This window comes from Macadamia integrifolia, chromosome 5 (genome assembly GCF_013358625.1).
Source record: "Macadamia integrifolia cultivar HAES 741 chromosome 5, SCU_Mint_v3, whole genome shotgun sequence".
Lineage (NCBI taxonomy): Eukaryota > Viridiplantae > Streptophyta > Magnoliopsida > Proteales > Proteaceae > Macadamia > Macadamia integrifolia.
Window position 1 is genome coordinate 45,682,839 of NC_056561.1, and position 12,325 is coordinate 45,695,163.

The window sequence follows — 12,325 nt, forward strand, 5'->3', positions numbered from 1 at the left end:
TTTATTGGATTAAAAAAAATATATATAAAACTCATAGAACGAGAAGAGCTTGAGCTAAAACCTTTTTTTTTTTTTTTTTCTTTTTTTAATGAAAACTCCTTTTTTCTCCACAATGTATATGCTCCCCTTCTGTTGTCATGTGTATGTCTCCTTCCGACTGAAGATAGCCTTCTCTTTCTGGATTTTCCACCTCCCTGCTATTTCTAGAGCCTCCTCCGTTCTGCTGCAAAAAAATTATACCTTTATCAGTGGAAATTTTCGACCTCTAAAAGCATATAAATCACCACTATAGGTTTCAAAGGCGGATTTTTTTAGTGCTGGAAATTCACCAATAAATGTGGCGTCACTATTGCTTTGGGGTAGTTATTAGGTTCGCTTGTGCAGGGGCCTATAGAAGCAGGTTTTTTGTGCCTATAAAGGTTGAAGCATGGAATATATTTGCTATTAAAGGTTACTTTTTAAAATATTTTACTTCATAAAACAAGGGAAAGGTTTCCTAAATGGCATTGTGGCCCTGCGTCAGCGCTACAGTTTATTTGAGAGTGTTTGAGAGCATCAACAGTGGCGGGGTTTCTAGTGGGGTGATCATTTTGCAGCTCTTGTGTTTGGGCGCTGGCCACAAGGTTCTTTTTCCCTGAAAAAAATTAAATATTATTGGGGTAGATTATATCTACAAATTCTAGTCCTTTACTTGTCCAACAACTCATTCAAACATTGAACCATCTTTGAATAATTGTGGATTCATGAATATATTTGTCTGTGGACCAAGTTTCGCAGAGGCCATGCACGGTGAATGAGATTTCATTCACCATGTGGCATCAGGACCACTCGTATAATTGTGAATTACACATGCATTCTGAATTGTAAGCTTCAAGAAACCATGGAGAGATTCATACCCTTATTAATTTAGCTTTCCTACCTCATTTACATTATATAAATTACATAATTCAATCCATTAATTGGAACAACTTTACCCAAAAAGGAAGAAACTAAGATGTTGAAGCCCCCTTACTTGGTTTCCCTGCAAGTAGAAAGGGAGAGAGAGCATTAAGATCGAATGTTTTCCATTTAAAACCAAATTAAGATATGAAATTAGGAAATTGATTACCAAAAACTGTTCTAGCTTGGACAAGACTCCCAGGAAAACTATCAGAGAGATACAAAGAGTTAAGTACTCTTCGTATTGGTTTTAGCTTATTGGCTCTCACTACTTGAAACTTTTTTAAGTTATTAGACTGACTTACAAGCCTCAAATTCTTACAATTTGACTTTGACCATTACCTAGACTTTGACCTCAACCCATTTGCATAACCCTAACGCGTACGTATTGGACTACTGGTGTCAAGCACGTTAAGAGAGAGAGAGAGAGAGAGAGAGTTCAAAACTGTCCAATTGGGCAGTTGATGTCAACCATTGCAATCAGAGAGGGTCATTTGATCTTTTTGGTTTCAAGAAGACAATTCAAATCAATAGACCTCACTGAATGGGATTTTTTTTTTTTTTTTTTTTTTGGTAAATGAATAGAAAATTGGAGATTGCCAGACTGGTAGGTAAATAGCCTTCACGCGGTTTGGGCAGCATCCTATAGATGACCGAGCGGGCGGAGGATTCAGATTTTCGTGGCTGAACAAGAGACGACAAAACACAAAACAGGAGAGAGAAAGTAAGGGTCCATTCACCCCTAGTGGACACGATCTAAATCCCCGAGGAGACCCCTTAACAATTTTCAAAGGGTAATTTACAACGCCATCCCTTGGAGAATGCCAATATTAGAGGGACACCCCCTCTCTTTCACCAAATTGGACTCGGACCCCCTACCGTCAATCAACGTTATATGATGCTTTGAAATGACGTTTTTGCCCTTATGAGTAAAAACTGATAAATTAGGCATTTACTTGAGACATCCATTGCTTACCCAAAGCAACCACCACTCCATCCTTCTTCCTCCGAAACTCCACTGTCGTCAATGAAAGCTTCCCTCTGTGTGCTACTACCTTAGCTTCAATCTCCACCTCTTCCTGCATTTAGTACGAAATCAATTGGGTTATGGGTTTCAATCTAAAGTCTAGCCCCATCATACTCAGAAAAAAAATCAATTGGGCACCACAGTTCAATTGAATTCAAACCTCGATTTTAACAGTTGAGAAGTAAGAAATGTTGAAATCAACAGAGACTTTGAGGTCGCCTGTGTAAGTAGCTATAGCTGCCGCCCCAACTGCATCGATTATGCAAGCTATCGCTCCCACATGGCAATTCCCTGTTCTATCCTGCAGATTGTGAAACCCCCACCCCAAACCCACCAAAAAATGAATCAAATTAAGAAGAAATAAGGTCACCCACAATAAATTACAGAGCTCAGAGAGAGAAGAAGGGTGAGATGATATGAGATTTACTGCAAATTCTTTGTGAAGGATGTGATTGAGGAGTAAAGAATCCTTCTGGGCTTGCACGATCTAGAGACCTTTAAGCGATGTGTATTGGATATCTTGGCTGAAGCGTCTCCGCCCAAGCTCTTCTAACCATTTATTTGCTTCTTCCATGAAGATTGCTTCGTTTCCCATCGTCCCACTCCTGCTTATGCTTCCACCTCAACCGCTGTAGTCGCTGGAGGGGGTTCGCCGCCGTAGTCGCTGGAGGGGGTTCACTGCCGTAGTCGCCGTCGTCGAAAGAGTGTTCGCAGCCGCCGATCTGCAAGCCTACCCGTTCTTCTTCTCAACTCATTGAGGCTGACTTGGGAATAGAACCATTAAGGGCAATTTTGGTACTCCATTATTTTGAAGGGCAAAATGGAATTTAGAAAAAATATTAACTGCTGATGTCAGCATTCTTGGTATATTATGTAACGTTGACTGACGGTAGGGGGTCCAAGTCCAATTTGGTGAAAGAGAGGGGGTGTCCCTCTAATATTGGCATTCTCCAGGGGGTGGCGTTGTAAATTACCCATTTCCAAATAAGTAATAGAGATAGGCACAATTTGGACTGGGTCCTAATATTTACCCCACACAAAAAATTGCCCCCATGGTAGATGTGCTTGATACTTAGTTGCCATTTCTTTTTCCTACTCGGAACTTGTATACATTTTAGGTGGTTCGCATTAGGATTTAGGTAGAAAATGAGACATCCGTGGCCACCAAATGTGCAGATGGAAATTTTTCTTTTGTTTTTAATCACCAATGTATTTAGCAAAGCGCAAGAGATAAAAAGGATCCTCACAAGAAAAATTGGGGAAAATCAAAAATGAAAAAGGGAAAAAATACACATCAAGAACAGACGACCTTAAAGGGATATACGAGAAACCACGAGCCGAGTAGGAAAATTTCAAGAAGAAACCATGAACCTATATTGTGAGTACGGGATCATTTTATTGATATGATCAATCAATCAATCAATCAAAAACTTAATCAAGTAAGAAGGGAGATCATAATTACCTTCAGGTTCACGAGTGCAAACCCTCTATGTGATCTTAGCCTCTCCACAAGCAATTCTTTCCACCATAGTAGTGCCTTGCTAACATCAATGTCAGCCATCACTACAACCACCCCTCTTATGTGCAAGGGTTTCACAAACTTTAACCTCTTCTCGGACAAAGTGGAGAGATGATGAAATCGCTAGGAGAAAGAAGTGCAAAATATGAGAATGAGTCTTTTTTTTTTTTTTTTTTGGTAAGGTAGAGAATGAGAGTTTGATAAAGTGAAGAAATGTAGAATCAAATCCCTACGACTATGTTTGGTTGCAAGGGGAATTAAAGGGAAGGGAAGAAAAATTTTCATACTAAAAAAAGAAATATATGTAATCATTACCCCATGTGATTATATCATTACTTCAAATCATTCCATATTTGGTTATAAAATTTCACTTTACTTTACATCCAAAACCCTTTGCTATAATATGTAAAATAAAAATTACATGTAAAATGTATCATTACCAAATATGGTTAAAAAAATCAAGTAATTTATATAATCACAGTAAATCACATGGGATAATGATTATAAAAATTCATTTTTAAGTATGAAAATTTCACTTTCCTTCCCTTTAAATTCCCCTTGCAAGCAAACAAAGCCTATGGGAGAGAGAAGATTACTTGTCTATCATGAAAGGCAACTTTTAACTTTCTAAGAGTCTTTTAGAATATAATGTGATTTGGCTTTCCTAAAGTAGAGTCAATCACAAAATCTTCCCAAATATTTTATGTTTTCAAGTTTCAATCCTTTTATTTTTATTTTTTATTTTTTTTTTTCGTTTTCTTCGACTTTAATCCTTATTTCATTTTAAAGGATTTTCCTTTTTTTTTTTTTATTTACATTTTTTGGTGATTTTTCTAGGCTTAAGGGCAGTTTGGTAATTTTCGTGCATGAATCTCTATGTATTTTTGTTGCAATTTCATCGTAATAAATATGTTTCTCTCTCTCTCTCTCTTTTAATGATATGAAATATATTAAAAAATAATAAAATAAATACAGAAATTAACATTTGGGCATACCCAGACGAATACAAACCGTAGAAGGAAGAACCTACCCCACCTTCGGTATCGCCATCAGCAGGACAAGCTCACCCCCTAAAGGAAATCACCCATAGAAGGTCTACCCATTATATCCCAACCCACCTATTGTTGTAAAAAAGATGGGAGAGAGATATTTACAGATGAAGAACCCGACTTTGTTACATCTTTTTCTTAGGAGTTCACGATTGGATTGGCTTCCTTAAAACAATGAGATATTTTCCACTCAATCAAATATGTTTCTCATCATTCTATTGGTTTCGTGATTTTTTAGGATTCATCTAGGGTTAGCATCTCGTGTATTTTCTTGTTATGTTGTGTATCTTCTACATGTTTTCTATTTACATTCTATGTATGTTAATAATGCAGCCAAATGCTCCTTGTATCTGGTTCTTTCCCCACCTTTTTTTTTTTTTTTTTTTTTTTTTTTTTTTGTGTGTATTTTACCTCATGTCTTTGGCTGTATTATAGTTTTATTTTGCATGTTATATTTAGTTGAGCTTAGCAATAGGAAGACCTTTTTTAATGGGCAGACTAGCGTGTTTAACATCTTCCTTGGATCGTAACATAACCCCATTTTCCCATCGTGTAGTCTTAGAGTCATTATTTTTATTTGATGTGGATTATAGACCTTAATATAGGTGGCAACTCTCCCTTTGACAAAGTGAAGAAGTGGACACGTAACAATTTTTCCCATTGTTCTCACAAGGGTGCATGAGGCCATGAAGATGTTGATGATGGGGGTGTTTGTTGTTTAGACAATATATAGACAAAACTTAATCGATTTAAACAGTTTAAATGATTAAAATCAAAACCAAGTCATTTATTAAATGGTCTAATCTTTTAAACCAAAACAGATCAATTTATTAAACAGTTTCGCCTTTTTCGTTTTTTTTTTCGACAAACGACTTTTGATTTCGACAAACGATTTTTGATTTGGTTATGAAAGCCTTACTCAATACCATGTTCCTTTTTGAATCTGGGTGATGGAAGGGAGAGAGAAAGATTTTAACCCACACTGATGGCGAGATCGTATTGAAAGGTCAAGAGAGAGAGATTTTTTTCTTACTGTTCTTTAAATGTTGGCAAAGATTTTCTGGTTGGTGGTGCAGGTAAGGGCAAGGGTTCGTTTTCAAAGGTGAGAGGAGAGAGGGTGTCACAACATGTCCAGCAAAGGGTGTGAATTTGTAATCAAAACCGAATATTGAATCTGGAACTGAATCAAATTAACTAAATCAAATCAAATTGATTCAGTTTAAATTCGATTTGAGTATATGAGTATTCACCTCGGTACATTTCAGTTACGGTTCAAGTTATAAGAACCATCAGTTCAAATTGAACCAAGCCGAATTGGTATTGGCCTGAGTATGTGTGTGTTGGTGTACGATGTTTTTTATTCCGTCACAATTTAATCCAAGGAGTACTGGTGCAGCGCCTCGACAGGATTAGGGTTTTTTGCAATATATTCGTAGCGAGGGTTTCTTTCTTTGTAATGCAAGCACTATTGAGAGGTGTGAGGGATAAGCGTTGTAACCCTATTCTCCATTGATAGTGAAGCAGGATCTCATCTCACCGAGGACATAGGCAACCTTGCTGAATCTAGTAAATCTGTGTGCATTGTTTGTTCTGTTTTTTCCATTATATTTTGCTTCGTTTTAGGGTTGCATTTCTACAGTGTGTTTGGTCCACAGCATGTTAACTTTTCATCTAATGGAGTGGATTTATATGTAGTTTTCTTTTCAAAATGGGGTATGTTCTCCATATTAATTCAAAACAAGGGGGTTACACCTAACTATGTTTAAAATTAGGGTCGTACATGAAAATTTTCCATATATATATATATATATGAGTGTGTATAGATTAATACTTTATCCTTTTATGCCATTTTGGTCCTTTTCCCTTTTATTAAAAAAATCAGAAAAAAAAAATTGGGTTTCTTTCGGTTAGTGTGTGAAACCATGTATTTTTTCGCTAAAGGCTCGAAATGATTTTATTAATGAAGGAAAATACAAAGACATCGAAGGAGATTTTTTGTCCCCACCTTCGGCATGGCCATCAGCAGGGAGAAAAAACCTCAATTACAATAGACTAAATCTGGACTAGGTAAAGCATCCAACGCTATTTCAGACTGAAAGGAAGCCCTAAATGCCACACCCAGCGTCTTGAAGGTCCTGTTTAAGTTTTTCAAAAATTTAGAAGAAAGAGTGATGAGTATCATCATGGTATCTGAGGTTTCTTTCCCTCCAAATATTGTCCTAAATCACCACAAGCCCTATGGTCCAAGCATCTTTCACCGATAGGGCTCTTCTTTTCCTAGTCCACCACCGGGATAACTGATGAAGATCAACAGGCCTAGGCCAAGTTATACCAAAGCACTCTGAAATTTTTTTCCATATTTCCATGGAGAAAGTGCAGTATAAGAAGATGTGGTTAACAGATTCAACTTCTAATCCGCAGAGACAACACTTTGAGGCCAAGGTAATGCCTTTAAGGATAATAGTATCATCTGTGGGAAGTTTTCTATGCATCAATCGCCACCCAAAAACTGATTGACGAGGTTGAAGAGATTTGCTCCAAACTAGAGATAGCCAAGGAATCTTGCGATTCCTCTTTCTTATTTTATTCCAATCAGAGAAGGAAGAAAAAACACCAGAGGAAGTCCCATTCCAGAAACAACGATCTTCCATGTCAACCTGAGGAATTCTAATTTTTTTTGCATTAGAGAAAACCTTTTTAAGGGTTTCAGAGTGAACTTCAGGAATTTTCCATCTGCCATCCAATATTATTTCAGAGACCTTAGCCTTGGAACTAATGAGCGGGGAGAGGGCGCTGCCACAGACGTCCACTATGGATGTTTCCCCCATCCAAATGTCATTCCAGAGATTAATTCTTTTTCCATTCCCTATGATCCATCTCTCCCTCCTAGATATGAAAGACCACACTCTGAGAATGCCAGGCTAGATTGAAGAAGGTCTAAGTAATTTTTTTGGCTGCCCTTTTGACAAAAAAGAGCCTTGAAGAAGCTTGAAGAATTTGATGCCCCATGCTTTATGTTCCATGCTTGCGTAGAAAGCAAGGAAATATTGATGTCTCTCATCCTGCGAATCCCCGAACCTCCTTCATCAATAGGCTTGCAAACCTGATCCCACTTGACAGTCACTGCCTTTGAAGTATCACTGTCTCTTGTCCAGATAAAATTTCTCATTCAGTTCTCCATTTGCACGATCATAGAAGATGGCCATCAATAGATCGAGAAATTATGCACTGGCATACTTGATATAACTGATCGAACTAGCTGAACCCGACAAGCCATTGAGAGGGTCTTTCCTTTCCAGCCTAACAAACGGTCTCTGATCTTGTCCAGAGTAAGCATCATACATTGGTTTTTTACTCGACCTTTGAAAATTTCCATGCCAAGGTACTTTGTGGGGAATTTACATGCTGGGATTCCCAGTCTCCACAATAGTCTACTTCCTTGAAGAAGATATCGGACCCATGAATAGCTTGCTTTTTTTCAGGTTCACTACCTACCCTGAGAACTCCTAGTACTTTCTAATAAAGTTTTTCAAGTTTCTGACATAATTGCTGGATGAATTTATGAAAATAAAAACATCATCAGCGAAGAGCAGATGAGTAGGAGCAGACACACCTCAAGGGCCCTTTAAGGCTTTGATTTCCTTTACATGGAGAAGATGCTTTAGACCTCTGCAAAGAACTTCTTCAGCAATTATAAATAATATTGGAGAAATGAGGTCACCTTGACGAAGACCCCGTTCAACTCCGAAATAACCAACTGGACCTCCATTTAGCAGAATGGAAATTTTGAAAGTGGAGAGGATTTGGGAAATCCATTTCAGCCAAGTGTCAGAAAAACCAAATTTCTTTAGGACTTTAAGAATAAAATCCCAATAAATTGTGTCGAAGGACTTCTGAATGTCAATTTTTGCTCCTAACCCTCCACCTCTTATAGAAGAGTGCATAATATTCGCCAGCTCGGTTGCCAAGGCAATATTCTTATGAATAAGTTTCCCTTTCTAAAAAGCTCCCTGTTCTTCCTAGATTAGTCTAGGGAGGAGAAAGGACAATCCAGTTGCAAGGATTTTTTATATTACTTTACAGAAGAAATTATCCATGCAAAGAGGCCTGGATTTATCAAGAGACATAGCCCCATTAATTTTGGGGATTAAGACTAATAAGTTGTTGTTCATACCCAGGTGCATCAATCTAGAAGTAAAGAAATCACGCACAACTCTTTCAAAATCTCCAGATATAATATTCCAATAGCAACGGAAGAAATAATCAGGATAGCCATCTGGACCTAGCGAACTGTCAGGGTTCAGATCCCACACAGCACGCTTTATCTCATTCGGACCTAGAATCGCATCCAAGGATAGAAGATCCACCTCATCAATAAGCCTTGGGATAGCATTGAGCAAATCCAAATGATCCATCATAAGAACTCCCTTATGAAAATCTTCATAGAATCTGGACATGCAACAAGCTATTTCATCTCTATCAGAAATTATAAAGCCATCTGATTTTTGGACTCTTCGAATAGTGTTTTTGGCTCTCTTAATTTTTGCATAGAGATGAAAAAATTTGGAGTTTCGATCTCCCTCCTTCAGCCATCTAATCCTTGACTTTTTAGCCCATAATTTTTCATGATTTTTCATGGCAACCAGATAGGCAAATTTTGCGTTAGCTTCTTGCCCAAAGAGGGAGTCTTCCATTCCCTGCAACTCAATTTGAGCTTGGATCTGGTCCAAAGCCTCTCTCGTTTTGACCAGTTCAATCTCAAAGTTTGGAAAATTTTCCCTAGCCCAAGTTTTAATGATTTGCTTCAGCCTTTTTAGCTTCTTGGCAAGAATATAAGATGGCGGCCTGCAGATGTTATGACTCCACAAATCAGAAACTTGCTTCAAAAATTCAGGGTGCTCTATCCAAAACTTATGAAAGCGAAAAGGACAATTAGCAAGTCTAGGGCATGCTTCAGAGAGAACAAGGATTGGATTATGATCTAAGAAATCCCTTGGAAGGACCAATTGAGAACAATCCTGAAATTGATTCAATCATTCCTCATTACAGAACCCTCTATCGAGGACTGCAGTGACATTGCCCCTTCTTCTATTATTGGTCCAAGTGAATTTTGGACCCTGAGATGCTAGTTTTATCAATTTACATGAGTCAATCATAGCATCATATTCTGCGACAGAGCCGAGGTTAAAGGAACCCGGTCCCCTATTTTCATGAGATGCCAGAGTGGCATTGAAATCTCCAACCACAGCCCATGGGTCAGCCAACATCGAAACTGCCCCAGTCTCCATCCAAAGCTCCCTTCTAATAGCTCTAAAATTGCCAGCGTGGACAGATGAAATCATAATAGATTTTCCTTTCCAATATATTCAAACTGCAATTTTCTGATCAGAACTGGAAAAAATCAAAGGTTTAGGAATACCTCGCTTCCAGAGTAGCCATAGATTTGGAATTTTTTCCCTCCTAGTATTGCAGATAACGTCTGCTTCAAAGCCCAATTTACTGAAGTAGTAAGTTGGGCACTTATTCACATCAATCATCGATTCAACCAGACAGAGAAAGTCAGGGTCTTTATCTCTTACAATTTTCCTCAGAGCCATCCGCGTTGAGGCCTTCTTGAAGCCTCTCACATTCCAGAAGAGAATCTTCATGGATTATATTTTTTGGGTTGCAAGACGATCAGATCTTCTGGCCTGCGCCACAGTGTCTGCCCCTTTCTCATTTCTCCAGGCATAATGCAACTCAAATTCAGCAGCTGCAACAAGCTTATCAGCCATGTCGATCTCCACATGGTGCAGCTCCACTGCTCCTCCATGCAGGGATGCGGACGGAATAGATGAAATGACGTTCTCAGCCGCACAATTATCCTAGGGGGATGGTCTAGGATTAGATAGCAAATCTGTTACATGTGATAATCTCCCATTACTGCTGTGCGCTGGATGCCTATTACCTAGAAGAGATTCGGTTGTAGGGGATCGGCTACTTCCCAAATCTTGGTGTCTCACGCTAGATATAGGAAGGATAATCTCAATGGACCCACATTCCCTTGAATAGGAAGTGGATTTGATTCAAATTCTCATTCACTCCCGATAAGGAAGGAGATCGCGAGATTTCCATTCCCCCATTAACTTCCTTGTTTAGTGTTCTTGAGTCCGCAACCAAGTTGCTGCTGGTCTCCTCTCCCTGCTGGATGGCATCACCACCATTGCCAAGATGGCCCTCATCACCATTGTCGACAAAAGGGGCGTGGGAAGCTTCTTCATCGGCTTCATCTACATAAAACCGCTCCAGGAGTCCCTTGTTTTTTAGACTTTTTCTTCTCCTCCACCGATTTCTTGATTCTGCATTCAGAGATCGAATGGCCTGCCTTCTTGCAAAAACCGCAAAGACCCAAGTTGTCCTCATAGATTACCTATTGTTTGAATAAGAAGATCTCTTGGGAACCTGGTACCCTTCTCTCAACATGGATCTCGTCAACACGGTTAGCACCAACTTCCATCTTGACTTGGATCCTTGCAAAACCTCCCATTGAAACTGCTCGAGTGTGCTTGTCAATGGCCATGGGACGACCCGTTGCCTTAGCCATAGTAAGGAGAATTTTCTTGTGCCAATATTCTGAAGGAAGATAAGGAAATCTGATCAAGACCATTTACTTATCAATCTGCTTTTCATGAATATTGAAATCCTGTCTCCATTTTTGGAATTTGATATGTTGCCCTCAACCTTGATAGAGCTTCCACGCCATATCATGGTCATGTCTGCTTCGAGTTGAAACTGAAAAAGGATAAATCCTTTCTCCATCACCGATAGAGCAACCTTTCCCTTCAGGTTCTTCTACACCATATCATGGTCATGTCCGCTTCGAGTTTATACCATGTATTTGTTCATTCCCTATTTGCATGTTTTCATTTTTCCTTTAGGCCCGTTATCATTAGAAAACTACAATCAATTGCTTGCTTTTTTCTTTTTCTTTTTGTTATGAGAAAAAAAAAATAAAGATGGATTAAATCAGAAAATAGTTTATTTTGCTTTCTGAACTTATTGGATTTGCATTAGACTAAGATTTAAGGGGACCTTCTCCTGTTGATGGCAATGCCGAAGGTGGGGCTGGTCTGTTTTTTTTCCTTAGTCTATTTCTTGTATGATGTTGGTGCTAGTTTTTTTTTTTCTCCTTGTCCGTACATTCTTTCTTTCTTCTTAATCCAATGAATCTTTAGCGAAAAAAAAAATCAGAAAATAGTCCACATTTTCAGTTACAACCATTCCTAGCTCTATCTGCTTTCTGTTATCTTAAATTCAAGGGAAAATGTATGAATGTTCCCTGTGAGTCCACATTATGATAGATTTCATGCGTCCTATATATATATATATATATATAAGTTCGCACCATTAGAGGATGTTCTTTGGACTCTTCCTCGAGTTCTGAAGAAGAAAACTTCCCAAAAATTAATCAAATTGGTCAAAATTCAAACCAACACCCGGTCTTCCCTGACCTACAAATTGAAGCAAGAGGAATTGCTCCTCAGGCTTCTTACCAAAGTGGAATCATCTATGAATGGAACATAGATGGTCTGTCTGAACATAATCTCATGAACAAACTCCAAGAAATGACCATGGTTAGCAATGCACATCGTATCAAGAATACACCTGATAGTACTGTGGTTACTTTGCTTGTTTCTGGCTTCACGGGCTAACTCAAAGGTTGGTGGGATTATGTCCTGACTGATGTCCAAAAAACAGAAATATTAATGGCTGTTCAAATTACACCCGAAGGTGACCCCCTCCTTGATAATG

General features: G+C 38.5%; 1 long non-coding RNA gene across 1 annotated transcript; it reads right to left on the bottom strand.

The window, feature by feature from the left end:
• Window positions 1-1,906: 1,906 nt before the first annotated feature.
• On the bottom strand, window positions 1,907-2,538 carry LOC122078372. The gene is made up of 3 exons (XR_006140056.1): window positions 2,394-2,538; window positions 2,127-2,267; window positions 1,907-2,018 (listed from the first exon to the last, which is right to left on the bottom strand). It is a non-coding gene; the product is annotated as an uncharacterized LOC122078372 (long non-coding RNA).
• Window positions 2,539-12,325: the final 9,787 nt, after the last annotated feature.